This window comes from Scyliorhinus torazame, chromosome 24 (assembly GCF_047496885.1).
Source record: "Scyliorhinus torazame isolate Kashiwa2021f chromosome 24, sScyTor2.1, whole genome shotgun sequence".
Taxonomy (NCBI): domain Eukaryota; kingdom Metazoa; phylum Chordata; class Chondrichthyes; order Carcharhiniformes; family Scyliorhinidae; genus Scyliorhinus; species Scyliorhinus torazame.
The window spans coordinates 13,838,686-13,866,071 of record NC_092730.1 but is presented as its reverse complement, the minus strand read 5'-3'; the positions used below and the strand labels follow the sequence as shown (position 1 = coordinate 13,866,071).

The following is a 27,386-nucleotide window of genomic DNA, read 5'->3' as shown; positions in this document are numbered from 1 at the left end:
GGGTATAGAGTGAGGGAGTGAGGGATGCCACAGGGGTATAGAGTGAGGGAGTGAGGGATGCCACAGGGGTATAGAGTGAGGGAGTGAGGGACGCCACAGGGGTATAGAGTGAGGGCCGCCGCAGGGGTATAGAGTGAGGGAGTGAGGGCCGCCACAGGGGTATAGAGTGAGGGAGTGAGGGCCGCCACAGGGGTATAGAGTGAGGGAGTGAGGGCCGTCACAGGGGTATAGAGTGAGGGAGTGAGGGCCGTCACAGGGGTATAGAGTGAGGGAGTGAGGGTCGCCACAGGGGTATAGAGTGAGGGAGTGAGGGACGCGACGGGTATAGCGTGAGGGCCGCCACGGGGGTATAGAGTGAGGGAGTGAGGGACGCCACAGGGGTATAGAGTGAGGGAGTGAGGGACGCCACAGGGGTATAGAGTGAGGGAGTGAGGGACACCACAGGGGTATAGAGTGAGGGACGCCACAGGGGTATAGAGTGAGGGAGTGAGGGCCGCCACAGGGGTATAGAGTGAGGGACGCCACAGGGGTATAGAGTGAGGGAGTGAGGGACACCACAGGGGTATAGAGTGAGGGACGCCACAGGGGTATAGAGTGAGGGAGTGAGGGCCGCCACAGGGGTATAGAGTGAGGGACGCCACAGGGGTATAGAGCGAGGGAGTGAGGGACACCACAGGGGTAAAGAGTGAGGGAGTGAGGGACGCCAAAGGGGTATAGAGTGAGGGACTGAGGGCCGCCACAGGGGTATAGAGTGAGGGACGCCACAGGGGTATAGAGTGAGGGACGCCACAGGGGTATAGAGTGAGGGAGTGAGGGACGTCACAGGGGTATAGAGTGAGGGAGTGAGGGACGCCACAGGGGTATAGAGTGAGGGACGCCACAGGGGTACAGAGTGAGGGAGAGAGGGACGCCACAGGGGTATAGAGTGAGTGACGCCACAGGGGTATAGAGTGAGGGCCGCCACAGGGGTATAGAGTGAGGGAGTGAGGGCCGTCACAGGGGTATAGTGAGAGAGTGAGGGCCGCCACAGGGGTATAGAGTGAGGGAGTGAGGGACGCCACAGGGGTATAGAGTGAGGGAGTGAGGGACGCCACAGGGGTATAGAGTGAGGGAGTGAGGGACGCCACAGGGGTATAGGGTGAGGGAGTGAGGGACGCCACAGGGGTATAGAGGGAGGGAGTGAGGGACGCCACAGGGGTATAGAGTGAGGGACGCCACAGGGGTATAGAGTGAGGGATGCCACAGGGGTATAGAGTGAGGGACGCCACAGGGGGATGGAGTGAGGGACGCCACAGGGGTATAGAGGGAGGGAGTGAGGGACGCCACAGGGGTATAGAGTGAGGGAGTGAGGGACGCCACAGGGGTATAGAGTGAGGGACGCCACAGGGGTATAGAGTGAGGGAGTGAGGGACGCCACAGGGATGTAGAGTGAGGGAGTGAGGGACGCCACAGGGGTATAGAGGGAGGGAGTGAGGGACGCCACAGGGGTATGGAGTGAGGGAGTGAGGGCCGTCACAGGGGTATAGAGTGAGGGAGTGAGGGACGCCACAGGGGTATAGAGTGAGGGAGTGAGGGACGCCACAGGGGTACAGAGTGAGGGAGAGAGGGACGCCACAGGGGTATAGAGTGAGGGACGCCACAGGGGTATAGAGTGAGGGCCGCCACAGGGGTATAGAGTGAGGGAGTGAGGGCCGCCACAGGGGTATAGTGAGAGAGTGAGGGACGCCACAGGGGTATAGAGTGAGGGAGTGAGGGCCGCCACAGGGGTATAGAGTGAGGGAGTGAGGGACGCCACAGGGGTATAGAGTGAGGGAGTGAGGGACGCCACAGAGGTATAGGGTGAGGGAGTGAGGGACGCCACAGGGGTATAGGGTGAGGGAGTGAGGGACGCCACAGGGGTATAGAGTGAGGGAGTGAGGGCCGCCACAGGGGTATAGAGGGAGGGAGTGAGGGATGCCACAGGGGTATAGAGTGAGGGACGCCACAGGGGTATAGAGTGAGGGAGTGAGGGACGCCACAGGGGTATAGAGTGAGGGAGTGAGGGACGCCACAGGGGTATAGAGTGAGGGAGTGAGGGACGCCACAGGGGTATAGAGTGAGGGAGTGAGGGATGCCACAGGGGTATAGAGTGAGGGACGCCACAGGGGGATGGAGTGAGGGAGTGAGGGACGCCACAGGGGTATAGAGGGAGGGAGTGAGGGACGCCACAGGGGTATAGAGTGAGGGAGTGAGGGACGCCACAGGGGTATAGAGGGAGGGAGTGAGGGACGCCACAGGGGTATAGAGTGAGGGAGTGAGGGACGCCACAGGGGTATAGAGTGAGGGAGTGAGGGACGCCACAGGGGTATAGAGTGAGGGACGCCACAGGGGTATAGAGTGAGGGACGACACGGGGGTATAGAGTGAGGGAGTGAGGGATGCCACAGGGGTATAGAGTGAGGGAGTGAGGGACGCCTCAGGGGTATAGAGTGAGGGACGCCACAGGGGTATAGAGTGAGGGAGCGAGGGACGCCACAGGGGTATAGAGTGAGGGACGCCACAGGGGTATAGAGTGAGGGTGTGAGGGCCACCACACGGATGTGGAGTGAGGGACGCCACGGGGGTATAGAGTGAGGGACGCCACAGGGGTATTGAGTGAGGGAGTGAGGGACGCCACAGGGGTATAGAGTGAGGGAGTGAGGGACGCCACAGGGGTATAGAGTGAGGGAGTGAGGGACGCCACAGGGATGTAGAGTGAGGGAGTGAGGGCCACCACAGGGGGATGGGGTGAGGGCCACCACGGGGATGGAGTGAGGGACGCCACAGGGGTATAGAGGGAGGGAGTGAGGGACGCCACAGGGGTATAGAGTGAGGGACGACACAGGGGTATAGAGTGAGGGAGTGAGGGCCGCCACAGGGGTATAGAGTGAGGGAGTGAGGGACGCCACAGGGGTATAGAGGTGAGGGAGTGAGGGACGCCACAGGGCTATAGAGGTGAGGGAGTGAGGGCCGTCACAGGGGTATAGAGTGAGGGAGTGAGGACCGCCACAGGGGTATAGAGTGAGGGAGTGAGCGACGCCACAGGGGTATCGAGTGAGGGAGTGAGCGACGCCACAGGGGTATCGAGTGAGGGAGTGAGGGACGCCACAGGGGTATAGAGTGAGGGACTGAGGGACGCCACAGGGGTATAGAGTGAGGGACGCCACAGGGGTATGGAGTGAGGGACGCCACAGGGGTAGGGAGTGAGGGACGCCACAGGGGTATAGAGGGAGGGAGTGAGGGCCGTCACGGGTATAGAGTGAGGGAGTGAGGGATGCCACAGGGGTATAGAGTGAGGGAGTGAGGGACGCCACAGGGGTATAGAGGGAGGGAGTGAGGGCCGTCACAGGGGTATAGAGTGAGGGACGCCACAGGGGTATAGAGTGAGGAACGCCACAGGGGTATAGAGTGAGGGAGTGAGGGCCGTCACAGGGGTATAGAGTGAGGGAGTGAGGGACGCCACAGGGGTATAGAGTGAGGGAGTGAGGAACGCCACAGGGGTATAGAGTGAGGGAGTGAGGGACGCCACAGTGGTATAGAGTGAGGGAGTGAGGGACGCCACAGGGGTATCGAGTGAGGGCCGCCACAGGGGTATAGAGTGAGGGAGTGAGGGACGCCACAGGGGTATAGAGTGAGGGAGTGAGGGACGCCACAGGGGTATAGAGTGAGGGAGTGAGGGCCGCCACAGGGGTATAGAGTGAGGGAGTGAGGGACGCCACAGGGGTAAAGGGTGAGGGAGTGAGGGCCGTCACAGGGGTACAGAGTGAGGGAGTGAGGGCTGTCACAGGGGTATAGAGTGAGGGAGTGAGGGACGCCACAGGGGTATAGAGTGAGGGACGCCACAGGGGTATAGAGTGAGGGACGCCACAGGGGTATAGAGTGAGGGAGTGAGGGACACCACAGGGGTATAGAGTGAGGGACACCACAGGGGTATAGAGTGAGGGCCGCCACAGGGGTATAGAGTGAGGGACGCCACAGGGGTAAAGAGTGAGGGAGTGAGGGACGCCACAGGGGTATAGAGTGAGGGCCGCCACAGGGGTATAGAGTGTGGGACGCCACAGGGGTATAGAGTGAGGGAGTGAGGGACACCACAGGGGTATAGAGTGAGGGATGCCACAGGGGTATAGAGTGAGGGAGAGGGGGACGCCACGGGGGTAAAGAGTGAGGGAGTGTGGGACGCCACAGGGGTATAGAGTGAGGGACGCCACAGGGGTATAGAGTGAGGGAGTGAAGGGAGGCCACGGTTATAGAGTGAGGGATGCCACAGGGGTATAGAGTGAGGGAGTGAGGGACGCCACAGGGGTATAGAGTGAGGGATGCCACAGGGATATAGAGTGAGGGAGTGAGGGACGCCACAGGGGTATAGAGCGAGGGAGTGAGGGACGCCACAGGGGTATCGAGTGAGGGAGTGAGGGACGCCACAGGGGTATAGAATGAGGGAGTGAGGGATGCCACAGGGGTATAGAGTGAGGGAGTGAGGGTCGCCACAGGGGTCTAGAGTGAGGGAGTGAGGGCCGCCACAGGGGTATAGAGTGAGGGAATGAGGGCCGCCACAGGGGTAGAGAGTGAGGGAGTGAGGGCCGCCACAGGGGTATAGAGTGAGGGACGCCACAGGGGTATAGAGTGAGGGACGCCACAGGGGTATAGAGTGAGGGAGTGAGGGACGCCACAGGGGTATGGAGTGAGGGACGCCACAGGGGTATAGAGTGAGGGAGTGAGGGACGCCACAGGGGTCTAGAGTGAGGGAGTGAGGGACGCCACAGGGGTATAGAGTGAGGGAGTGAGGGACGCCACAGGGGTATAGAGTGAGGGAGTGAGGGACGCCACAGGGGTATAGAGTGAGGGAGTGAGGGCCGTCACGGGTATAGAGTGAGGGAGTGAGGACGCCACAGGGGTATAGAGTGAGGGAGTGAGGGACGCCACAGGGGTATAGAGTGAGGGAGTTTGGGACGCCACAGGGGTATAGGGTGAGGGAGTGAGGGCCACCACAGGGGTATAAAGTGAGGGAGTGAGGGACGCCACAGGGGTATAGAGTGAGGGACGCCACAGGGGTATAGAGTGAGGGAGGCCACAGGGGTATAGAGGGAGGGAGTGAGGGCCGCCAGAGGGGTATCGAGTGAGGGACGCCACAGGGGTATAGAGTGAGGGAGTGAGGGACGCCACAGGGGTATAGAGTGAGGGAGTGAGGGCCGCCACAGGGGTATAGAGTGAGGGACGCCACAGGGGTATAGAGTGAGGGAGTGAGGGACGCCACAGGGGTATAGAGTGAGGGAGTGAGGGACGCCACAGGGGTATAGAGGGAGGGAGTGAGGGACGCCACAGGGGTATAGGGTGAGGGAGTGAGGGACGCCACAGGGGTATAGAGTGAGGGAGTGAGGGCCGTCACAGGGGTATAGAGTGAGGGTGTGAGGGCCGCCACAGGGGTATAGAGTGAGGGAGTGAGGGACGCCACAGGGGTATAGAGTGAGGGACGCCACAGGGGTATAGAGTGAGGGACACCACAGGGGTATAGAGTGAGGGATGCCACAGGGGTGTGGAGTGAGGGACGCCACAGGGGTATGGAGTGAGGGAGTGAGGGCCGTCACAGGGGTATAGAGTGAGGGAGTGAGGGCCGTCACAGGGGTATAGAGTGAGGGAGTGAGGGCCGCCACAGGGGTATAGAGTGAGGGAGTGAGGGACGCCACAGGGGTATAGAGTGAGGGACGCCACAGGGGTATAGAGTGCGGGACGCCACAGGGGTATAGAGTGAGGGAGTGAGGGCCGTCACAGGGGTATAGAGTGAGGGAGTGAGGGCCGCCACAGGGGTATAGAGTGAGGGAGTGAGGGACACCACAGGGGTACAGAGTGAGGGACGCCACAGGGGTATAGAGGGAGGGAGTGAGGGCCGTCACAGGGGTATAGACTGAGGGAGTGAGGGCCGTCACAGGGGTATAGAGTGAGGGAGTGAGGGACACCACAGGGGTACAGAGTGAGGGACGCCACAGGGGTATAGAGTGAGGGACGCCACAGGGGTATGGAGTGAGGGAGTGAGGGCCGTCACAGGGGTATAGAGTGAGGGAGTGAGGGCCGTCACAGGGGTATAGAGTGAGGGAGTGAGGGCCGCCACAGGGGTATAGAGTGAGGGAGTGAGGGACGCCACAGGGGTATAGAGTGAGGGACGCCACAGGGGTATAGAGTGAGGGACGCCACAGGGGTATAGAGTGAGGGAGTGAGGGCCGTCACAGGGGTATAGAGTGAGGGAGTGAGGGCCGCCACAGGGGTATAGAGTGAGGGAGTGAGGGACACCACAGGGGTACAGAGTGAGGGACGCCACAGGGGTATAGAGGGAGGGAGTGAGGGCCGTCACAGGGGTATAGACTGAGGGAGTGAGGGCCGTCACAGGGGTATAGAGTGAGGGAGTGAGGGACACCACAGGGGTACAGAGTGAGGGACGCCACAGGGGTATAGAGGGAGGGAGTGAGGGCCGTCACAGGGGTATAGACTGAGGGAGTGAGGGCCGCCACGGGTATAGAGTGAGGGAGTGAGGGACGCCAAAGGGGTATAGAGTGAGGGAGTGAGGGACGCCACGGGTATAGGGTGAGGGAGTGAGGGCCGTCACGGGTACAGAGGGAGGGAGTGAGGGACGCCACAGGGGTATAGAGTGAGGGAGTGAGGGCCGCCACAGTGGTATAGAGTGAGGGAGTGAGGGACGCCACAGGGGTATAGAGTGAGGGAGTGAGGGACGCCACAGGGGTATAGAGTGAGGGCCGCCACAGGGGTATAGAGTGAGGGAGTGAGGGCCGCCACAGGGGTATAGAGTGAGGGAGTGAGGGACGCCACAGGGGTATGGAGTGAGGGAGTGAGGGACGCCACAGGGGTATAGAGTGAGGGGCGTCACAGGGGTATAGAGTGAGGGAGTGAGGGCCGTCACAGGGGTATAGAGTGAGGGAGTGAGAGCCGCCACAGGGGTATAGGGTGAGGGAGTGAGGGACGCCACAGGGGTATAGAGTGAGGGAGTGAGGGACGCCACAGGGGTATAGGGTGAGGGAGTGAGGGACGCCACAGGGGTATAGAGTGAGGGAGTGAGGGCCGCCACAGGGGTATAGAGTGAGGGAGTGAGGGACGCCACAGGGGTATAGGGTGAGGGAGTGAGGGACGCCACAGGGGTATAGAGTGAGGGAGTGAGGGCCGCCACAGGGGTATAGAGGGAGGGAGTGAGGGATGCCACAGGGGTATAGGGTGAGGGAGTGAGGGATGCCACAGGGGTATAGAGTGAGGGAGTGAGGGACGCCACAGGGGTATAGGGTGAGGGAGTGAGGGACGCCACAGGGGTATAGAGTGAGGGAGTGAGGGCCGCCACAGGGGTATAGAGTGAGGGAGTGAGGGACGCCACAGGGGTATAGAGTGAGGGAGTGAGGGACGCCACAGGGGTATAGGGTGAGGGAGTGAGGGATGGCACAGGGGTATAGAGTGAGGGAGTGAGGGACGCCACTGGGGTATAGGGTGAGGGAGTGAGGGACGCCACAGGGGTATAGAGTGAGGGAGTGAGGGCCGCCACAGGGGTATAGAGGGAGGGAGTGATGGATGCCACAGGGGTATAGAGTGAGGGAGGGAGGGACGCCACAGGGGTATAGAGTGAGGGAGTGAGGGACGCCACAGGGGTATAGAGTGAGGGACGCCACAGGGGTCTCGAGTGAGGGACGCCACAGGGGTATGGAGTGAGGGAGTGAGGGACGCCACAGGGGTATAGAGTGAGGGAGTGAGGGACGCCACAGGGGTATAGAGTGAGGGAGTGAGGGCCGCCACAGGGGTATAGAGTGAGGGAGTGAGGGCCGCCACAGGGGTATAGAGTGAGGGAGTGAGGGACACCACAGGGGTATAGAGTGAGGGAGTGAGCGACGCCACAGGGGTATAGAGTGAGGGAGTGAGGGACGCCACAGGGGTATAGAGTGAGGGACGCCACAGGGGTATAGAGTGAGGGAGTGAGGGACGCCACAGGGGTATAGAGTGAGGGACGCCACAGGGGTATAGAGTGAGGGAGTGAGGGCCGCCACAGGGGTATAGAGTGAGGGAGTGAGGGACGCCACAGGGGTATAGAGTGAGGGAGTGAGGGACGCCACAGGGGTATAGAGTGAGGGAGTGAGTGACGCCAAAGGGGTATAGAGTGAGGGAGTGAGGGACGCCTCAGGGGTATAGAGTGAGGGAGCGAGGGCCGTCACAGTGGTATAGAGTGAGGGAGTGAGTGACGCCAAAGGGGTATAGAGTGAGGGAGTGAGGGCCGCCACGGGTATAGAGTGAGGGAGTGAGGGACGCCACAGGGGTATAGAGTGAGGGCCGTCACAGTGGTATAGAGTGAGGGAGTGAGTGACGCCAAAGGGGTATAGAGTGAGGGAGTGAGGGACGCCACAGGGGTATAGAGTGAGGGAGTGAGGGACGCCACAGGGGTATGGAGTGAGGGAGTGAGGGACGCCACAGGGGTATAGAGTGAGGGGCGTCACAGGGGTATAGACTGAGGGAGTGAGGGCCGTCACAGGGGTATAGAGTGAGGGAGTGAGAGCCGCCACAGGGGTATAGGGTGAGGGAGTGAGGGACGCCACAGGGGTATAGAGTGAGGGAGTGAGGGACGCCACAGGGGTATAGGGTGAGGGAGTGAGGGACGCCACAGGGGTATAGAGTGAGGGAGTGAGGGCCGCCACAGGGGTATAGAGTGAGGGAGTGAGGGACGCCACAGGGGTATAGGGTGAGGGAGTGAGGGACGCCACAGGGGTATAGAGTGAGGGAGTGAGGGCCGCCACAGGGGTATAGAGGGAGGAAGTGAGGGATGCCACAGGGGTATAGGGTGAGGGAGTGAGGGATGCCACAGGGGTATAGAGTGAGGGAGTGAGGGACGCCACAGGGGTATAGGGTGAGGGAGTGAGGGACGCCACAGGGGTATAGAGTGAGGGAGTGAGGGACGCCACAGGGGTATAGAGTGAGGGAGTGAGGGACGCCACAGGGGTATAGGGTGAGGGAGTGAGGGATGGCACAGGGGTATAGAGTGAGGGAGTGAGGGACGCCACAGGGGTATAGGGTGAGGGAGTGAGGGACGCCACAGGGGTATAGAGTGAGGGAGTGAGGGCCGCCACAGGGGTATAGAGGGAGGGAGTGATGGATGCCACAGGGTTATAGAGTGAGGGAGGGAGGGACGCCACAGGGATATAGAGTGAGGGAGTGAGGGACGCCACAGGGGTATAGAGTGAGGGACGCCACAGGGGTCTCGAGTGAGGGACGCCACAGGGGTATGGAGTGAGGGAGTGAGGGACGCCACAGGGGTATAGAGTGAGGGAGTGAGGGACGCCACAGGGGTATAGAGTGAGGGAGTGAGGGCCGCCACAGGGGTATAGAGTGAGGGAGTGAGGGCCGTCACAGGGGTATAGAGTGAGGGACACCACAGGGGTATAGAGTGAGGGAGTGAGGGCCGCCACAGGGGTATAGAGTGAGGGAGTGAGGGACGCCACAGGGGTATAGAGTGAGGGAGTGAGGGACGCCACAGGGGTATAGAGTGAGGGAGTGAGGGACGCCACAGGGGTATAGAGTGAGGGAGTGAGGGACGCCACAGGGGTATAGAGTGAGGGAGTGAGGGCCGCCACGGGTATAGAGTGAGGGAGTGAGGGCCGTCACAGTGGTATAGAGTGAGGGAGTGAGTGACGCCAAAGGGGTATAGAGTGAGGGAGTGAGGGACGCCACAGGGGTATAGAGTGAGGGCCGTCACAGTGGTATAGAGTGAGGGAGTGAGTGACGCCAAAGGGGTATGGAGTGAGGGAGTGAGGGACGCCACAGGGGTATAGAGTGAGGGAGTGAGGGCCACCACAGGGGTATAGAGTGAGGGAGTGAGGGACGCCACAGGGGTATAGAGTGAGGGAGTGAGGGACGCCACAGGGGTATAGAGTGAGGGAGTGAGTGACGCCACAGGGGTATAGAGTGAGGGAGTGAGCGACGCCACAGGGGTATAGAGTGAGGGAGTGAGGGACGCCACAGGGGTATAGAGTGAGGGAGTGAGGGCCGCCACAGGGGTATAGAGTGAGGAACGCCACAGGGGTATAGAGTGAGGGAGTGAGGGACGTCACAGGGGTATAGAGTGAGGGAGTGAGGGACGCCACAGGGGTATAGAGTGAGGGAGTGAGGGACGCCACAGGGGTATAGAGTGAGGGAGTGAGGGACGCCACTGGGGTATAGAGTGAGGGACGCCACAGGGGTATAGAGTGAGGGAGTGAGTGACGCCACAGGGGTATAGAGTGAGGGAGTGAGCGACGCCACAGGGGTATAGAGTGAGGGAGTGAGGGCCGCCACAGGGGTATAGAGTGAGGGAGTGAGGGACGTCACAGGGGTATAGAGTGAGGGAGTGAGGGACGCCACAGGGGTATAGAGTGAGGGAGTGAGGGCCGCCACAGGGGTATAGAGTGAGGGAGTGAGGGACGCCACAGGGGTATAGAGTGAGGGCCGCCACAGGGGTATAGAGTGAGGGTGTGAGGGCCACCACAGGAGTATAGAGTGAGGGAGTGAGGGACGCCACAGGGGTATAGAGTGAGGGACGCCACAGGGGTATAGAGTGAGGGAGTGAGGGATGCCACAGGGGTATAGAGTGAGGGAGTGAGGGATGCCACAGGGGTATAGAGTGAGGGAGTGAGGGCCGCCACAGGGGTATAGAGTGAGGGAGTGAGGGCCACCACAGGGGTATAGAGTGAGGGACGCCACAGGGGTATAGAGTGAGGGAGTAAGGGACGCCACAGGGGTATAGAGTGAGGGAGTGAGGGCCACCACAGGGGTATAGAGTGAGGGAGTGAGGGACGCCACAGGGGTATAGAGTGAGGGAGTGAGGGACGCCTCAGGGGTATAGAGTGAGGGACGCCACAGGGGTATAGAGTGAGGGAGTGAGAGCCGCCACAGGGGTATAGGGTGAGGGAGTGAGGGACGCCACAGGGGTATAGAGTGAGGGAGTGAGGGACGCCACAGGGGTATAGGGTGAGGGAGTGAGGGACGCCACAGGGGTATAGAGTGAGGGAGTGAGGGCCGCCACAGGGGTATAGAGTGAGGGAGTGAGGGACGCCACAGGGGTATAGGGTGAGGGAGTGAGGGACGCCACAGGGGTATAGAGTGAGGGAGTGAGGGCCGCCACAGGGGTATAGAGTGAGGGAGTGAGGGACGCCACAGGGGTATAGAGTGAGGGAGTGAGGGACGCCTCAGGGGTATAGAGTGAGGGACGCCACAGGGGTATAGAGTGAGGGAGTGAGAGCCGCCACAGGGGTATAGGGTGAGGGAGTGAGGGACGCCACAGGGGTATAGAGTGAGGGAGTGAGGGACGCCACAGGGGTATAGGGTGAGGGAGTGAGGGACGCCACAGGGGTATAGAGTGAGGGAGTGAGGGCCGCCACAGGGGTATAGAGTGAGGGAGTGAGGGACGCCACAGGGGTATAGGGTGAGGGAGTGAGGGACGCCACAGGGGTATAGAGTGAGGGAGTGAGGGCCGCCACAGGGGTATAGAGGGAGGGAGTGAGGGATGCCACAGGGGTATAGGGTGAGGGAGTGAGGGATGCCACAGGGGTATAGAGTGAGGGAGTGAGGGACGCCACAGGGGTATAGGGTGAGGGAGTGAGGGACGCCACAGGGGTATAGAGTGAGGGAGTGAGGGCCGCCACAGGGGTATAGAGTGAGGGAGTGAGGGACGCCACAGGGGTATAGAGTGAGGGAGTGAGGGACGCCACAGGGGTATAGGGTGAGGGAGTGAGGGATGGCACAGGGGTATAGAGTGAGGGAGTGAGGGACGCCACTGGGGTATAGGGTGAGGGAGTGAGGGACGCCACAGGGGTATAGAGTGAGGGAGTGAGGGCCGCCACAGGGGTATAGAGGGAGGGAGTGATGGATGCCACAGGGGTATAGAGTGAGGGAGGGAGGGACGCCACAGGGGTATAGAGTGAGGGAGTGAGGGACGCCACAGGGGTATAGAGTGAGGGACGCCACAGGGGTCTCGAGTGAGGGACGCCACAGGGGTATGGAGTGAGGGAGTGAGGGACGCCACAGGGGTATAGAGTGAGGGAGTGAGGGACGCCACAGGGGTATAGAGTGAGGGAGTGAGGGCCGCCACAGGGGTATAGAGTGAGGGAGTGAGGGCCGCCACAGGGGTATAGAGTGAGGGAGTGAGGGACACCACAGGGGTATAGAGTGAGGGAGTGAGCGACGCCACAGGGGTATAGAGTGAGGGAGTGAGGGACGCCACAGGGGTATAGAGTGAGGGACGCCACAGGGGTATAGAGTGAGGGAGTGAGGGACGCCACAGGGGTATAGAGTGAGGGACGCCACAGGGGTATAGAGTGAGGGAGTGAGGGCCGCCACAGGGGTATAGAGTGAGGGAGTGAGGGACGCCACAGGGGTATAGAGTGAGGGAGTGAGGGACGCCACAGGGGTATAGAGTGAGGGAGTGAGTGACGCCAAAGGGGTATAGAGTGAGGGAGTGAGGGACGCCTCAGGGGTATAGAGTGAGGGAGCGAGGGCCGTCACAGTGGTATAGAGTGAGGGAGTGAGTGACGCCAAAGGGGTATAGAGTGAGGGAGTGAGGGCCGCCACGGGTATAGAGTGAGGGAGTGAGGGACGCCACAGGGGTATAGAGTGAGGGCCGTCACAGTGGTATAGAGTGAGGGAGTGAGTGACGCCAAAGGGGTATAGAGTGAGGGAGTGAGGGACGCCACAGGGGTATAGAGTGAGGGAGTGAGGGACGCCACAGGGGTATGGAGTGAGGGAGTGAGGGACGCCACAGGGGTATAGAGTGAGGGGCGTCACAGGGGTATAGACTGAGGGAGTGAGGGCCGTCACAGGGGTATAGAGTGAGGGAGTGAGAGCCGCCACAGGGGTATAGGGTGAGGGAGTGAGGGACGCCACAGGGGTATAGAGTGAGGGAGTGAGGGACGCCACAGGGGTATAGGGTGAGGGAGTGAGGGACGCCACAGGGGTATAGAGTGAGGGAGTGAGGGCCGCCACAGGGGTATAGAGGGAGGAAGTGAGGGATGCCACAGGGGTATAGGGTGAGGGAGTGAGGGATGCCACAGGGGTATAGAGTGAGGGAGTGAGGGACGCCACAGGGGTATAGGGTGAGGGAGTGAGGGACGCCACAGGGGTATAGAGTGAGGGAGTGAGGGACGCCACAGGGGTATAGAGTGAGGGAGTGAGGGACGCCACAGGGGTATAGGGTGAGGGAGGGAGGGACGCCACAGGGATATAGAGTGAGGGAGTGAGGGACGCCACAGGGGTATAGAGTGAGGGACGCCACAGGGGTCTCGAGTGAGGGACGCCACAGGGGTATGGAGTGAGGGAGTGAGGGACGCCACAGGGGTATAGAGTGAGGGAGTGAGGGACGCCACAGGGGTATAGAGTGAGGGAGTGAGGGCCGCCACAGGGGTATAGAGTGAGGGAGTGAGGGCCGTCACAGGGGTATAGAGTGAGGGACACCACAGGGGTATAGAGTGAGGGAGTGAGGGCCGCCACAGGGGTATAGAGTGAGGGAGTGAGGGACGCCACAGGGGTATAGAGTGAGGGAGTGAGGGACGCCACAGGGGTATAGAGTGAGGGAGTGAGGGACGCCACAGGGGTATAGAGTGAGGGAGTGAGGGACGCCACAGGGGTATAGAGTGAGGGAGTGAGGGCCGCCACGGGTATAGAGTGAGGGAGTGAGGGCCGTCACAGTGGTATAGAGTGAGGGAGTGAGTGACGCCAAAGGGGTATAGAGTGAGGGAGTGAGGGACGCCACAGGGGTATAGAGTGAGGGCCGTCACAGTGGTATAGAGTGAGGGAGTGAGTGACGCCAAAGGGGTATGGAGTGAGGGAGTGAGGGACGCCACAGGGGTATAGAGTGAGGGAGTGAGGGCCACCACAGGGGTATAGAGTGAGGGAGTGAGGGACGCCACAGGGGTATAGTGTGAGGGAGTGAGGGACGCCACAGGGGTATAGAGTGAGGGAGTGAGTGACGCCACAGGGGTATAGAGTGAGGGAGTGAGCGACGCCACAGGGGTATAGAGTGAGGGAGTGAGGGACGCCACAGGGGTATAGAGTGAGGGAGTGAGGGCCGCCACAGGGGTATAGAGTGAGGAACGCCACAGGGGTATAGAGTGAGGGAGTGAGGGACGTCACAGGGGTATAGAGTGAGGGAGTGAGGGACGCCACAGGGGTATAGAGTGAGGGAGTGAGGGACGCCACAGGGGTATAGAGTGAGGGAGTGAGGGACGCCACTGGGGTATAGAGTGAGGGACGCCACAGGGGTATAGAGTGAGGGAGTGAGTGACGCCACAGGGGTATAGAGTGAGGGAGTGAGGGACGCCACAGGGGTATAGAGTGAGGGAGTGAGGGCCGCCACAGGGGTATAGAGTGAGGGAGTGAGGGACGTCACAGGGGTATAGAGTGAGGGAGTGAGGGACGCCACAGGGGTATAGAGTGAGGGAGTGAGGGCCGCCACAGGGGTATAGAGTGAGGGAGTGAGGGACGCCACAGGGGTATAGAGTGAGGGCCGCCACAGGGGTATAGAGTGAGGGTGTGAGGGCCACCACAGGAGTATAGAGTGAGGGAGTGAGGGACGCCACAGGGGTATAGAGTGAGGGACGCCACAGGGGTATAGAGTGAGGGAGTGAGGGATGCCACAGGGGTATAGAGTGAGGGAGTGAGGGATGCCACAGGGGTATAGAGTGAGGGAGTGAGGGCCGCCACAGGGGTATAGAGTGAGGGAGTGAGGGCCACCACAGGGGTATAGAGTGAGGGACGCCACAGGGGTATAGAGTGAGGGAGTAAGGGACGCCACAGGGGTATAGAGTGAGGGAGTGAGGGCCACCACAGGGGTATAGAGTGAGGGAGTGAGGGACGCCACAGGGGTATAGAGTGAGGGAGTGAGGGACGCCTCAGGGGTATAGAGTGAGGGACGCCACAGGGGTATAGAGTGAGGGAGTGAGGGACGCCACAGGGGTATAGAGTGAGGGAGTGAGGGACGCCTCAGGGGTATAGAGTGAGGGAGTGAGGACGCCACAGGGGTATAGAGTGAGGGAGTGAGGGACGCCACAGGGGTATAGAGTGAAGGAGTGAGGGACGCCACAGGGGTATAGAGTGAGGGACGCCACAGGGGTATAGAGTGAGGGAGTGAGGGACGCCTCGGGGGTATAGAGTGAGGGAGTGAGGGACGCCACAGGGGTATAGAGTGAGGGAGTGAGGGACGCCACAGGGGTATAGAGTGAGGGAGCGAGGGACGCCACAGGGGTATAGAGTGAGGGAGTGAGGGACGCCACAGGGGTATAGAGTGAGGAAGTGAGGGACGCCACAGGGGTATAGAGTGAGGGAGTGAGGGACGCCACAGGGGTATAGAGTGAGGGAGTGAGGGACGCCACAGGGGTATAGAGGGAGGGAGTGAGGGACGCCACAGGGGTATAGAGTGAGGGACGCCACGGGGGTATAGAGTGAGGGAGTGAGGGACGCCACAGGGGTATAGAGTGAGGGAGTGAGGGACGCCACAGGGGTATAGAGTGAGGGCCGCCACGGGGGGATAGAGTGAGGGAGTGAGGGACGCCACAGGGGTATAGAGTGAGGGAGTGAGGGACGCCACAGGGGTATAGAGTGAGGGAGTGAGGGACGCCACAGGGGTATAGAGTGAGGGAGTGAGGGCCGTCACAGGGGTAGAGAGTGAGGGAGTGAGGGACGCCACAGGGGTATAGAGTGAGGGCCGCCACGGGGGGATAGAGTGAGGGAGTGAGGGACGCCACAGGGGTATAGAGCGAGGGAGTGAGGGCCGCCACAGGGATATAGAGTGAGGGAGTGAGGGACGCCACAGGGGTATAGAGTGAGGGACGCCACAGGGGTATAGAGTGAGGGAGTGAGGGACGCCACAGGGGTATAGAGTGAGGGAGTGAGGGACGCCACAGGGGTATAGAGTGAGGGAGTGAGGGACGCCACAGGGGTATAGAGTGAGGGCCGCCACAGGGGTATAGAGTGAGGGAGTGAGGGCCGCCACAGGGGTATAGAGGGAGGGCCGCCACTCCCTGATCCCGAGGGTCAGCCTCACCATGAAATCGCAGCCAGCCCGGGCAGCTTGATGCGGAGCAGCTCTCTGGAGGCAGCAAGAGAACGGGGTGGAAGGAGATGGCAGGCATTGCTAACTGTCCCCTCTGCCTCCCTACCCTTCCCTCCGCCCTCCCCACCCCCCCCTCTGCCCCCCCTCCGCTCCGCCTCCACCCCTCCCTGCCTCCCCCCCACGCCCCTCTGTCCCCTCCCCTCCCACTCTCCACTGCCCAACCCCTCCCCCTCCCCCTCCCCCTCACCATCCCCCTCTCCCTCCCCCTCCCCCTCCCCCTCCCCCTCCCACTCCCTCCCCCTCCCCCTCCCCCTCCCCCTCCCCCTCCCCCTCCCCCTCCCCCTGCCCTCCGCCTCCCCCTGCCCTCCGCCTCCCCCTGCCCTCCGCCTCCCCCTGCCCTCCGCCTCCCCCTGCCCTCCGCCTCCCCCTGCCCTCCGCCTCCCCCTGCCCTCCGCCTCCCCCTGCCCTCCGCCTCCCCCTGCCCTCCGCCTCCCCCTGCCCTCCGCCTCCCCCTGCCCTCCGCCTCCCCCTGCCCTCCGCCTCCCCCTGCCCTCCGCCTCCCCCTGCCCTCCGCCTCCCCCTGCCCTCCGCCTCCCCCTGCCCTCCGCCTCCCCCTGCCCTCCGCCTCCCCCTGCCCTCCGCCTCCCCCTGCCCTCCGCCTCCCCCTGCCCTCCGCCTCCCCCTGCCCTCCGCCTCCCCCTGCCCTCCGCCTCCCCCCTGCCCTCCGCCTCCCCCTGCCCTCCGCCTCCCCCTGCCCTCCGCCTCCCCCTGCCCTCCGCCTCCCCCTGCCCTCCGCCTCCCCCTGCCCTCCGCCTCCCCCTGCCCTCCGCCTCCCCCTGCCCTCCGCCTCCCCCTGCCCTCCGCCTCCCCCTGCCCTCCGCCTCCCCCTGCCCTCCGCCTCCCCCTGCCCTCCGCCTCCCCCTGCCCTCCGCCTCCCCCTGCCCTCCGCCTCCCCCTGCCCTCCGCCTCCCCCTGCCCTCCGCCTCCCCCTGCCCTCCGCCTCCCCCTGCCCTCCGCCTCCCCCTGCCCTCCGCCTCCCCCTGCCCTCCGCCTCCCCCTGCCCTCCGCCTCCCCCTGCCCTCCGCCTCCCCCTGCCCTCCGCCTCCCCCTGCCCTCCGCCTCCCCCTGCCCTCCGCCTCCCCCTGCCCTCCGCCTCCCCCTGCCCTCCGCCTCCCCCTGCCCTCCGCCTCCCCCTGCCCTCCGCCTCCCCCTGCCCTCCGCCTCCCCCTGCCCTCCGCCTCCCCCTGCCCTCCGCCTCCCCCTGCCCTCCGCCTCCCCCTGCCCTCCGCCTCCCCCTGCCCTCCGCCTCCCCCTGCCCTCCGCCTCCCCCTGCCCTCCGCCTCCCCCTGCCCTCCGCCTCCCCCTGCCCTCCGCCTCCCCCTGCCCTCCGCCTCCCCCTGCCCTCCGCCTCCCCCTGCCCTCCGCCTCCCCCTGCCCTCCGCCTCCCCCTGCCCTCCGCCTCCCCCTGCCCTCCGCCTCCCCCTGCCCTCCGCCTCCCCCTGCCCTCCGCCTCCCCCTGCCCTCCGCCTCCCCCTGCCCTCCGCCTCCCCCTGCCCTCCGCCTCCCCCTGCCCTCCGCCTCCCCCTGCCCTCCGCCTCCCCCTGCCCTCCGCCTCCCCCTGCCCTCCGCCTCCCCCTGCCCTCCGCCTCCCCCTGCCCTCCGCCTCCCCCTGCCCTCCGCCTCCCCCTGCCCTCCGCCTCCCCCTGCCCTCCGCCTCCCCCTGCCCTCCGCCTCCCCCTGCCCTCCGCCTCCCCCTGCCCTCCGCCTCCCCCTGCCCTCCGCCTCCCCCTGCCCTCCGCCTCCCCCTGCCCTCCGCCTCCCCCTGCCCTCCGCCTCCCCCTGCCCTCCGCCTCCCCCTGCCCTCCGCCTCCCCCTGCCCTCCCCCTCCCCCTGCCCTCCCCCCTCCCCCTGCCCTCCCCCTCCCCCTGCCCTCCCCCTCCCCCTGCCCTCCCCCTCCCCCTGCCCTCCCCCTCCCCCTGCCCTCCGCCTCCCCCTGCCCTCCGCCTCCCCCTGCCCTCCGCCTCCCCCTGCCCTCCGCCTCCCCCTGCCCTCCGCCTCCCCCTGCCCTCCGCCTCCCCCTGCCCTCCGCCTCCCCCTGCCCTCCGCCTCCCCCTGCCCTCCGCCTCCCCCTGCCCTCCGCCTCCCCCTGCCCTCCGCCTCCCCCTGCCCTCCGCCTCCCCCTGCCCTCCGCCTCCCCCTGCCCTCCGCCTCCCCCTGCCCTCCGCCTCCCCCTGCCCTCCGCCTCCCCCTGCCCTCCGCCTCCCCCTGCCCTCCGCCTCCCCCTGCCCTCCGCCTCCCCCTGCCCTCCGCCTCCCCCTGCCCTCCGCCTCCCCCTGCCCTCCGCCTCCCCCTGCCCTCCGCCTCCCCCTGCCCTCCGCCTCCCCCTGCCCTCCGCCTCCCCCTGCCCTCCGCCTCCCCCTGCCCTCCGCCTCCCCCTGCCCTCCGCCTCCCCCTGCCCTCCGCCTCCCCCTGCCCTCCGCCTCCCCCTGCCCTCCGCCTCCCCCCTGCCCTCCGCCTCCCCCTGCCCTCCGCCTCCCCCTGCCCTCCGCCTCCCCCTGCCCTCCGCCTCCCCCTGCCCTCCGCCTCCCCCTGCCCTCCGCCTCCCCCTGCCCTCCGCCTCCCCCTGCCCTCCGCCTCCCCCTGCCCTCCGCCTCCCCCTGCCCTCCGCCTCCCCCTGCCCTCCGCCTCCCCCTGCCCTCCGCCTCCCCCTGCCCTCCGCCTCCCCCTGCCCTCCGCCTCCCCCTGCCCTCCGCCTCCCCCTGCCCTCCGCCTCCCCCTGCCCTCCGCCTCCCCCTGCCCTCCGCCTCCCCCTGCCCTCCGCCTCCCCCTGCCCTCCGCCTCCCCCTGCCCTCCGCCTCCCCCTGCCCTCCGCCTCCCCCTGCCCTCCGCCTCCCCCGCCCTCCGCCTCCCCCGGCCCTCCGCCTCCCCCGGCCCTCCGCCTCCCCCGGCCCTCCGCCTCCCCCGGCCCTCCGCCTCCCCCGGCCCTCCGCCTCCCCCGGCCCTCCGCCTCCCCCGGCCCTCCGCCTCCCCCGGCCCTCCGCCTCCCCCGGCCCTCCGCCTCCCCCTGCCCTCCGCCCTCCCCCTGCCCTCCGCCTCCCCCTGCCCTCCGCCTCCCCCTGCCCTCCGCCTCCCCCTGCCCTCCGCCTCCCCCTGCCCTCCGCCTCCCCCTGCCCTCCGCCTCCCCCTGCCCTCCGCCTCCCCCTGCCCTCCGCCTCCCCCTGCCCTCCGCCTCCCCCTGCCCTCCGCCTCCCCCTGCCCTCCGCCTCCCCCTGCCCTCCGCCTCCCCCCTGCCCTCCGCCTCCCCCTGCCCTCCGCCTCCCCCTGCCCTCCGCCTCCCCCTGCCCTCCGCCTCCCCCTGCCCTCCGCCTCCCCCTGCCCTCCGCCTCCCCCTGCCCTCCGCCTCCCCCTGCCCTCCGCCTCCCCCTGCCCTCCGCCTCCCCCTGCCCTCCGCCTCCCCCTGCCCTCCGCCTCCCCCTGCCCTCCGCCTCCCCCTGCCCTCCGCCTCCCCCTGCCCTCCGCCTCCCCCTGCCCTCCGCCTCCCCCTGCCCTCCGCCTCCCCCTGCCCTCCGCCTCCCCCTGCCCTCCGCCTCCCCCTGCCCTCCGCCTCCCCCTGCCCTCCGCCTCCCCCTGCCCTCCGCCTCCCCCTGCCCTCCGCCTCCCCCTGCCCTCCGCCTCCCCCTGCCCTCCGCCTCCCCCTGCCCTCCGCCTCCCCCTGCCCTCCGCCTCCCCCTGCCCTCCGCCTCCCCCTGCCCTCCGCCTCCCCCTGCCCTCCGCCTCCCCCTGCCCTCCGCCTTCCCCTGCCCTCCGCCTCCCCCTGCCCTCCGCCTCCCCCTGCCCTCCGCCTCCCCCTCCCCTCCGCCTCCTCCTCCCCTCCGCCTCCTCCTCCCCCTCCCACTCCCCTCTGTCCCCTCCCCTCCCATTCCCCTCTGCCCTCCCCTCCGCCTCCCCCTCCCACTCCCCCTCTGTGTGTGTGTGTGTGGCTCTGTGTGTGTGGCTCTGTGTGTGTGGCTCTGTGTGTGTGGCTCTGTGTGTGTGGCTCTGTGTGTGTGGCTCTGTGTGTGTGTGGCTCTGTGTGTGTGTGGCTCTGTGTGTGTGTGTCTCTGTGTGTGTGTGTGTCTCTGTGTGTGTGTGTGTCTCTGTGTGTGTGTCTCTCTCTGTGTGTGTCTCTCTCTCTGTGTGTCTCTCTCTCTGTGTGTCTCTCTCTGTGTGTGTCTCTCTCTGTGTGTGTCCCTCTCTGTGTGTCTCTGTGTGTGTGTGTGTGTCTCTGTGTGTGTGTGTGTGTGGCTCTGTGTGTGGCTCTGTGTGTGGCTCTGTGTGTGGCTCTGTGTGTGGCTCTGTGTGTGGCTCTGTGTGTGGCTCTGTGTGTGGCTCTGTGTGTGGCTCTGTGTGTGGCTCTGTGTGTGGCTCTGTGTGTGGCTCTGTGTGTGTGTGGCTCTGTGTGTGTGTGGCTCTGTGTGTGTGTGTGTGTGTGTGTGTGTGTGTGTCTCTGTCTGCGTGTGTCTCTGTCTGCGTGTGTCTCTGTGTGCGTGTGTCTCTGTGTGCGTGTGTCTCTGTGTGCGTGTGTCTCTCTGTGCGTGTGTCTCTGTGCGTGTCTCTGTGTGCGTGTGTCTCTCTGTGCGTGTGTCTCTGTGCGTGTGGCTCTGTGTGCGTGTGGCTCTGTGTGCGTGTGGCTCTGTGTGCGTGTGGCGCTGTGTGCGTGTGGCGCTGTGTGCGTGTGGCGCTGTGTGCGTGTGTGGCGCTGTGTGTGTGTGGCGCTGTGTGTGTGTGTGGCGCTGTGTGTGTGTGTGGCGCTGTGTGTGTGTGTGGCGCTGTGTGTGTGTGTGGCGCTGTGGTGTGTGTGTGGCGCTGTGTGTGTGTGTGGCGCTGTGTGTGTGTGTGGCGCTGTGTGTGTGTGTGGCGCTGTGTGTGTGTGTGGCGCTGTGTGTGTGTGTGTGGCGCTGTGTGTGTGTGCTGTGGCGCTGTGTGTGTGTGTGGCGCTGTGTGTGTGTGTGTCTGTGTGTGTGTGGCTCTGTGTGTCTCTCTCTCTCTCTGTGTCTGTGTGTGTGTGTCTCTCTCTCTGTGTCTCTCTGTGTGTGTGTGTGTGTGTGTGTGTGTGTGTGGCTCTGTGTGTGTGTGTGTGTGGCTCTGTGTGTGTGGCTCTGTGTGTGTGGCTCTGTGTGTGTGGCTCTGTGTGTGTGGCTCTGTGTGTGTGTCTCTGTGTGTGTGTGTCTCTGCGTGTGTGTGTCTCTGCGTGTGTGTCTCTGCGTGTGTGTCTCTGCGTGTGTGTCTCTGCGTGTGTGTCTCTGCGTGTGTGTCTCTGCGTGTGTGTCTCTGCGTGTGTCTGTGTGCGTGTGTCTCTGTGTGTGTGTGTGTCTCTGTGTGTCGTGTGTGTCTGTGTGTGTGTGTCTGTGTGTGTCTGTGTGTGTCTGTGTGTGTCTGTGTGTGTCTGTGTGTGTCTGTGTGTGTCTGTGTGCGTGTCTCTGTGTGCGTGTGTGTGTGTGTGTGTGTCTGTGTGCGTGTGTCTCTGTGCGTGTCTCTGTGTAATGCGTGTCTCTCTCTCTGCCTCCCTTGCTCATCCTCTCTGCTTCCCCCTCCTCCTGGCCGTTCTCTTCCCCCCCCCCTCCCCTCCTGATTTGTAGGTATATCCTGTACAACTTCCAGTGATGTCAGCCATTATCGGAGTGGCGACCAACTCACCTTCCTCTGCGTCATCGTGCTGGCCAGCTACCTCCAGTGGGTCTGGAAAGGTTTCTGGCCCTCTGACCAAGCATCAGCTCCAAAGACCCAAGAGCCAGTCAGAGAGTCGTCTCAACCTAGAAGTACTGTGAGTATCTTTGGGCGGCGGGGGGGGGACACAGCTATTCGACATAGAACATAGAACATTACAGCGCAGTACAGGCCCTTCGGCCTCGATGTTGCGCCGACCTGTGAAACCACTCTAAAGCCCATCTACACTATTCCCTTATCGTCCATATGTCTATCCAATGACCATTTGAATGCCCTTAATATTGGCGAGTCCACTACTGTTGCAGGCAGGGCATTCCACGCCCTTACTACTCTCTGAGTAAAGAACCTACCTCTGACATCTGTCCTATATCTATCACCCCTCAATTTAAAGCTGTGCCCCCTCGTGCTAGACATCACCATCTGAGGAAAAAGGCTCTCACTGTCCACTCTATCCAATCCTCTGATCGTCTTGTATGCCTCAAGTCACCTCTTAACCTTCTTCTCTCTAACGAAAACAGCCTCAAGTCCTCAGCCTTCCCTCATAAGATCTTCCTCCATACCAGGCAACATTCTGGTAGATCTCCTCTGCACCCTTTCCAATGCTTCTACATTCTTCCTATAATGCGGCGACCAGAATTGCACGCAATACTCCAAATGCGGCCGCACCAGAGTTTTGTACAGCTGCAACATGACCTCATGGCTCCGAAACGCAATCCCTCTACAATAGAAGCTAACACACCGTACGCCTTCTTACAACCCTCTCAACCTGGTGCCAACTTTCAGGGATCTATGTACATGGACACCGAGATCTCTCTGCTCATCCACACTACCAAGAATCTTACCATTAGCCAGTATTCTGTCTTCCGCATTAAACTCCATTTGCCACCTCTCAGCCCAGCGCTGCAGCTTATCTATGTCCCTCTGTAACTTGTAACATCCGTCCGCACTGTCCACAACTCCACCGACTTTAGTGTCATCTGCAAATTTACTCACCCATCCTTCTACACCCTCCTCCAGGTCATTTATAAAAATGACAAACAGCAGTGGCCCCAAAACAGATCCTTGTGGTACACCACTAGTAACTGGACTCCAGTCTGAACATTTCCCATCAACCACCACCCTTTGTCTTCTTCCAGCTAGCCAATTTCTGATCCAAACTGCTAAATCTCCCTGAATCCCATGCCTCCGTATTTTCTGCAATAGCCTACCGTGGGGAACCTTATCAAACGCTTTACTGAAATCCATATGCACCACATCAACTGCTTTACCCTCATCCACCTGTTTGGTCACCTTCTCAAAGAACTCAATACCCTTCACAAAACCATGTTGACTATCTCTAATCAAATTATTCCTTTCCAAATGATTATAAACCTTTCCAAGATTTTGCCCACAACAGAGGTAAGGCTCACTGGTCTATAGTTACCGGGGTTGTCTCTACTCCCCTTCTTGAACAAGGGGACAACATTTGCTATCCTCCAGTCTTCTGGCACTATTCCTGTAGACAAAGATGACTTAATGATCAAAGCCAAAGGCTCAGCAATCTCCTCCCTATCTTCCCAGAGAATCCGAGGATAAATCCCATCCGGCCCAGGGGACTTATCTATTTTCACACTTTCCAGAATTACTAACACCTCCTCCTTATGAACCTCAAGCCCTTCTAGTCTAGTAGCCTGAATCTCAGTATTCTCCTCGACAACATTGTCTTTTTCCTGTGTGAATACTGACGAAAAATATTCACTTAGCACCTCTCCTATCTCCTCGGACTCCAAGCACAACTTCCCACTACTGTCCTTGACTGGCCCTACTCTTACCCTAGTCATTTGTTTATTCCTGACATATCTATAGAAAGCTTTAGGGTTATCCTTGATCCTACCTGCCAAAGACTCCTCATGTCCCCTCCTGGCTCTTCTTAGCTCTCTCTTAAGGTCCTTCCTAGCTAACTTGTACCTCTTGAGCACCCTAACTGAACCTTCATGGCTCATCTTTACATAAGCCTCCTTCTTCCTCTTGATAAGACTGCCTTAGTAAACCATGGTTCCCTTGCCCGACCACTTCCTCCCTGCCTGACAGGTACATACTTATCAAGGACACGCAGTAGCTGTTCCTTGAACAAGTGCCACATTTCCATTGTGCCCGTCCCCTGCAGTTTTCCTCGCCATCCGATGCATCCTAAGTCTTGCCTCATCGCATCATAATTGCCTTTCCCCCAGATATAACTCTTGCCCTGCGGTATATACCTATCCCTTTCCATCACTAAAGTAAACGTAATCGAATTGTGGTCACTATCACCAAAGTGCTCACCTACCTCCAAATCTAACACCTGTCCTGGTTCATTACCCAGTACCAAATCCAATATGGCCTCGCCTCTCGTTGGCCTATCTACATACTGTGTCAGGAAACCCTCCTGCACACATTGGACAAAAACGGACCCATCTAAAGGACTCTAACTATCGCGTTTCCAGTCAATATTTGGAAAGTTAAAGTCCCCCATAACAACTACCCTGTTGCTTTCGCTCCTATCCAGAATCATCTTTGCAATCCTTTCCTCTACATCTCTGGAACTTTTCGGAGGCCTATAGAAAACCCCTAACAGGGTGACCTCTCCTTTCCTGTTTCTAACCTCAGCCCATACTACCTCAGTAGACGAGTCCTCATCAAACGTCCTTTCTGCCACCGTAATACTGTCCTTGACTAACAATGCCACCCCTCCCCCTCTTTTACCACCTTCCCTAAGCTTACTGAAGTTTCTCAACCCCGAAACCTGCAACAACCATTCCTGTCCCTGCTCTATCCATGTCTCCGAAATGGCCACAACATCGAAGTCCCAGGTACCAACCCATGCCGCAAGTTCACCCACCTTATTCCGGATGCTCCTGGCATTGAAGAAGACACACTTTAAACCACCTTCCTGCCTGCCGGTACACTCCTGCAACATTGAAACCTGACTCATGACCTCACTACTCTTAACCTCCTGTATACTGGAGCTACAATTCAGGTTCCCAAGCCCCTGCTGAACTAGTTTAAACCGTCCCGAAGAGCATTAGCAAATTTCCCCCCAGGATATTGGTCCCCCTCTGGTCCAGGTGTAGACCATCCCGTTTGTAGAGGTCCCACCGACCCCAGAATGAGCCCCAATTATCCAGAAATCTGAAACCCTCCCTCCTGCACCATCCCTTGGTGGGGCATCGCGATTCACAGTGAGCAGGAGCTGGTGGGGAGGCTGAACATGGCTGTCCTGCGGGCCCAGGCCTCATCATGCGTCGCCCCCACTCCCTGTGGCTGCGTCCAATTGTGCTCAGGACCATTGCACACTGTCACCAGACTCCTAAACGACCCTCTTATGGACTGACCTCATTAACACGACACCCTGTATGCTTCATCCGATGCCAGTGCTTATATAGTTACATTGTATATGTTGTGTTGCCCTATTATGTCTTTTCTTTTATTCCCTTTTCTTCCCCCATGTACTTAATGATCTGTTGAGCTGCTCGCAGAAAAATACTTTTCACTGGACCTCGGTCCACGTGACGATAAACAAATCCAATCCAGCATCGACATGGCAACGGCGGTTGAGATGCTCGTGAAGAGTGTCAGAGGTCAGCCACTTGTCACCCAGCTGCCCCGTTACAGCCCTGGGCACAGACCTGAGCAGAGCCTCAGCCTTGATTCTCTCTCTCCCACCACCATTGTGCTTCTCTCTCTCTCTCTCTCTCTCTCTCTCTCTCTCTCTCTCTCTCTCTCTCTCTCTCCCCCCCCGCACGCTGTGCAGTTAAAATGTTCTCTCGTCCCTCTGTGACCTCCACCAGCCCCTTCAACCCTCCCTATCTCTGTAACCTCCTCCAGTCCCTACAACCCTACCTATCTCTGTAACCTCCTCCAGCCCCTACAACCCTCCCTATCTCTGTAACCTCTTCCAGCCCCTACAACCCTCCCTATCTCTGTGACCTCCACCAGCCCCTTCAACCCCTCCCTATCTCTGTAACCTCCTCCAGCCCCTACAACCCTCCCTATCGCTGTAACCTCCTCCAGCCCCTACAACCCTCCCTATCTCTGTAACCTCCTCCAGCCCCGACAACCCTCCCTATCTCTGTAACCTCCACCAGCCCCTACAACCCTCCCTATCGCTGTAACCTCCTCCAGCCCCTACAACCCTCCCTATCTCTGTAACCTCCTCCAGCCCCGACAACCCTCCCTATCTCTGTAACCTCCACCAGCCCCTACAGCCCTCCCTATCTCTGTAACCTCCTCCAGCCCCTACAACCCTCCTTATCTCTGTGACCTCCACCAGCCCCTACAACCCTTCCTATCTCTGTAACCTCCTCCAGTCCCTACAACCCTCCCTATCTCTGTAACCTCCTCCAGCCTCTACAACCCTCCCGATCTCTGTAACCTCCTCCAGCCCCTACAACCCTCCTATCTCTGTAACCTCCTCCAGCCCCTACAAACCCTCCTTATCTCTGTGACCTCCACCAGCCCCTACAACCCTTCCTATCTCTGTAACCTCCTCCAACTTTTGGACGCTCCCTAACACCGACCTCTTTGACCGAGACCATTGCCGCCTGCGATTGGGCGGGAATCGAACCCGGGCCTCTCGTGTGTGGCGGGCGAGAATTCTCCCACTGACTCCCGAGGAAGAACCAAGATTTATTTATACCCAGGGCTGGGAATCGCAAGGGCGTTTCCCTGTACTGTGTGTAACAGGGGCCTTCCAATGTAAATAGGGGCCTACTCTATAACTGTCAAACACTTTACCTCAGGACCACAAGTTGAGCTGGGAGGTGAAGGCCTTTGGCGGGAAGGAAGGAGATGGTTGTTGGGTGTTTATGCCATGGTTAAACTGTTCCTCCTCCAGCAAATAGGGTTAAGGAAAATCCCAAGGCTTTTTACACGTACATAAAAAGCAAGAGGGTAGCCAGGGAAAGGGTTGGCCCACTGAAGGATAGGCAAGGGAATCTATGTGCGGAGCCAGAGGAAATGGGCGAGGTACTAAATGAATACTTTGCATCAGTATTCACCAAAGAGAAGGAATTGGTAGATGTTGAGTCTGGAGAAGGGGGTGTAGATAGCCTGGGTCACATTGTGATCCAAAAAGACGAGGTGTTGGGTGTCTTAAAAAATATTAAGGTAGGTAAGTCCCCAGGGCCTGATGGGATCTACCCCAGAATACTGAAGGAGGCTGGAGAGGAAATTGCTGAGGCCTTGACAGAAATCTTTGGATCCTCGCTGTCTTCAGGGGATGTCCCAGAGGACTGGAGAATAGCCAATGTTGTTCCTCTGTTTAAGAAGGGTAGCAAGGATAATCCCGGGAACTACAGGCCGGTGAGCCTTACTTCAGTGGTAGGGAAATTACTGGAGAGAATTCTTCGAGACAGGATCTACTCCCATTTGGAAGCAAATGGACGTATTAGTGAGAGGCAGCACGGTTTTGTGAAGGGGAGGTCGTGTCTCACTAACTTGATAGAGGTTTTCGAGGAGGTCACTAAGATGATTGATGCAGGTAGGGCAGTAGATGTTGTCTATATGGACTTCAGTAAGGCCTTTGACAAGGTCCCTCATGGTAGACTAGTACAAAAGGTGAAGTCACACGGGATCAGGGGTGAACTGGCAAG

The 27,386-nt window shown here is 61.4% G+C and overlaps 1 pseudogene; it reads left to right on the top strand.

Moving 5' to 3' along the window:
• Positions 1–27,386, top strand: part of LOC140400197 (seipin-like) — a 51,209-nt pseudogene that overhangs the window by 23,554 nt on the left and 269 nt on the right.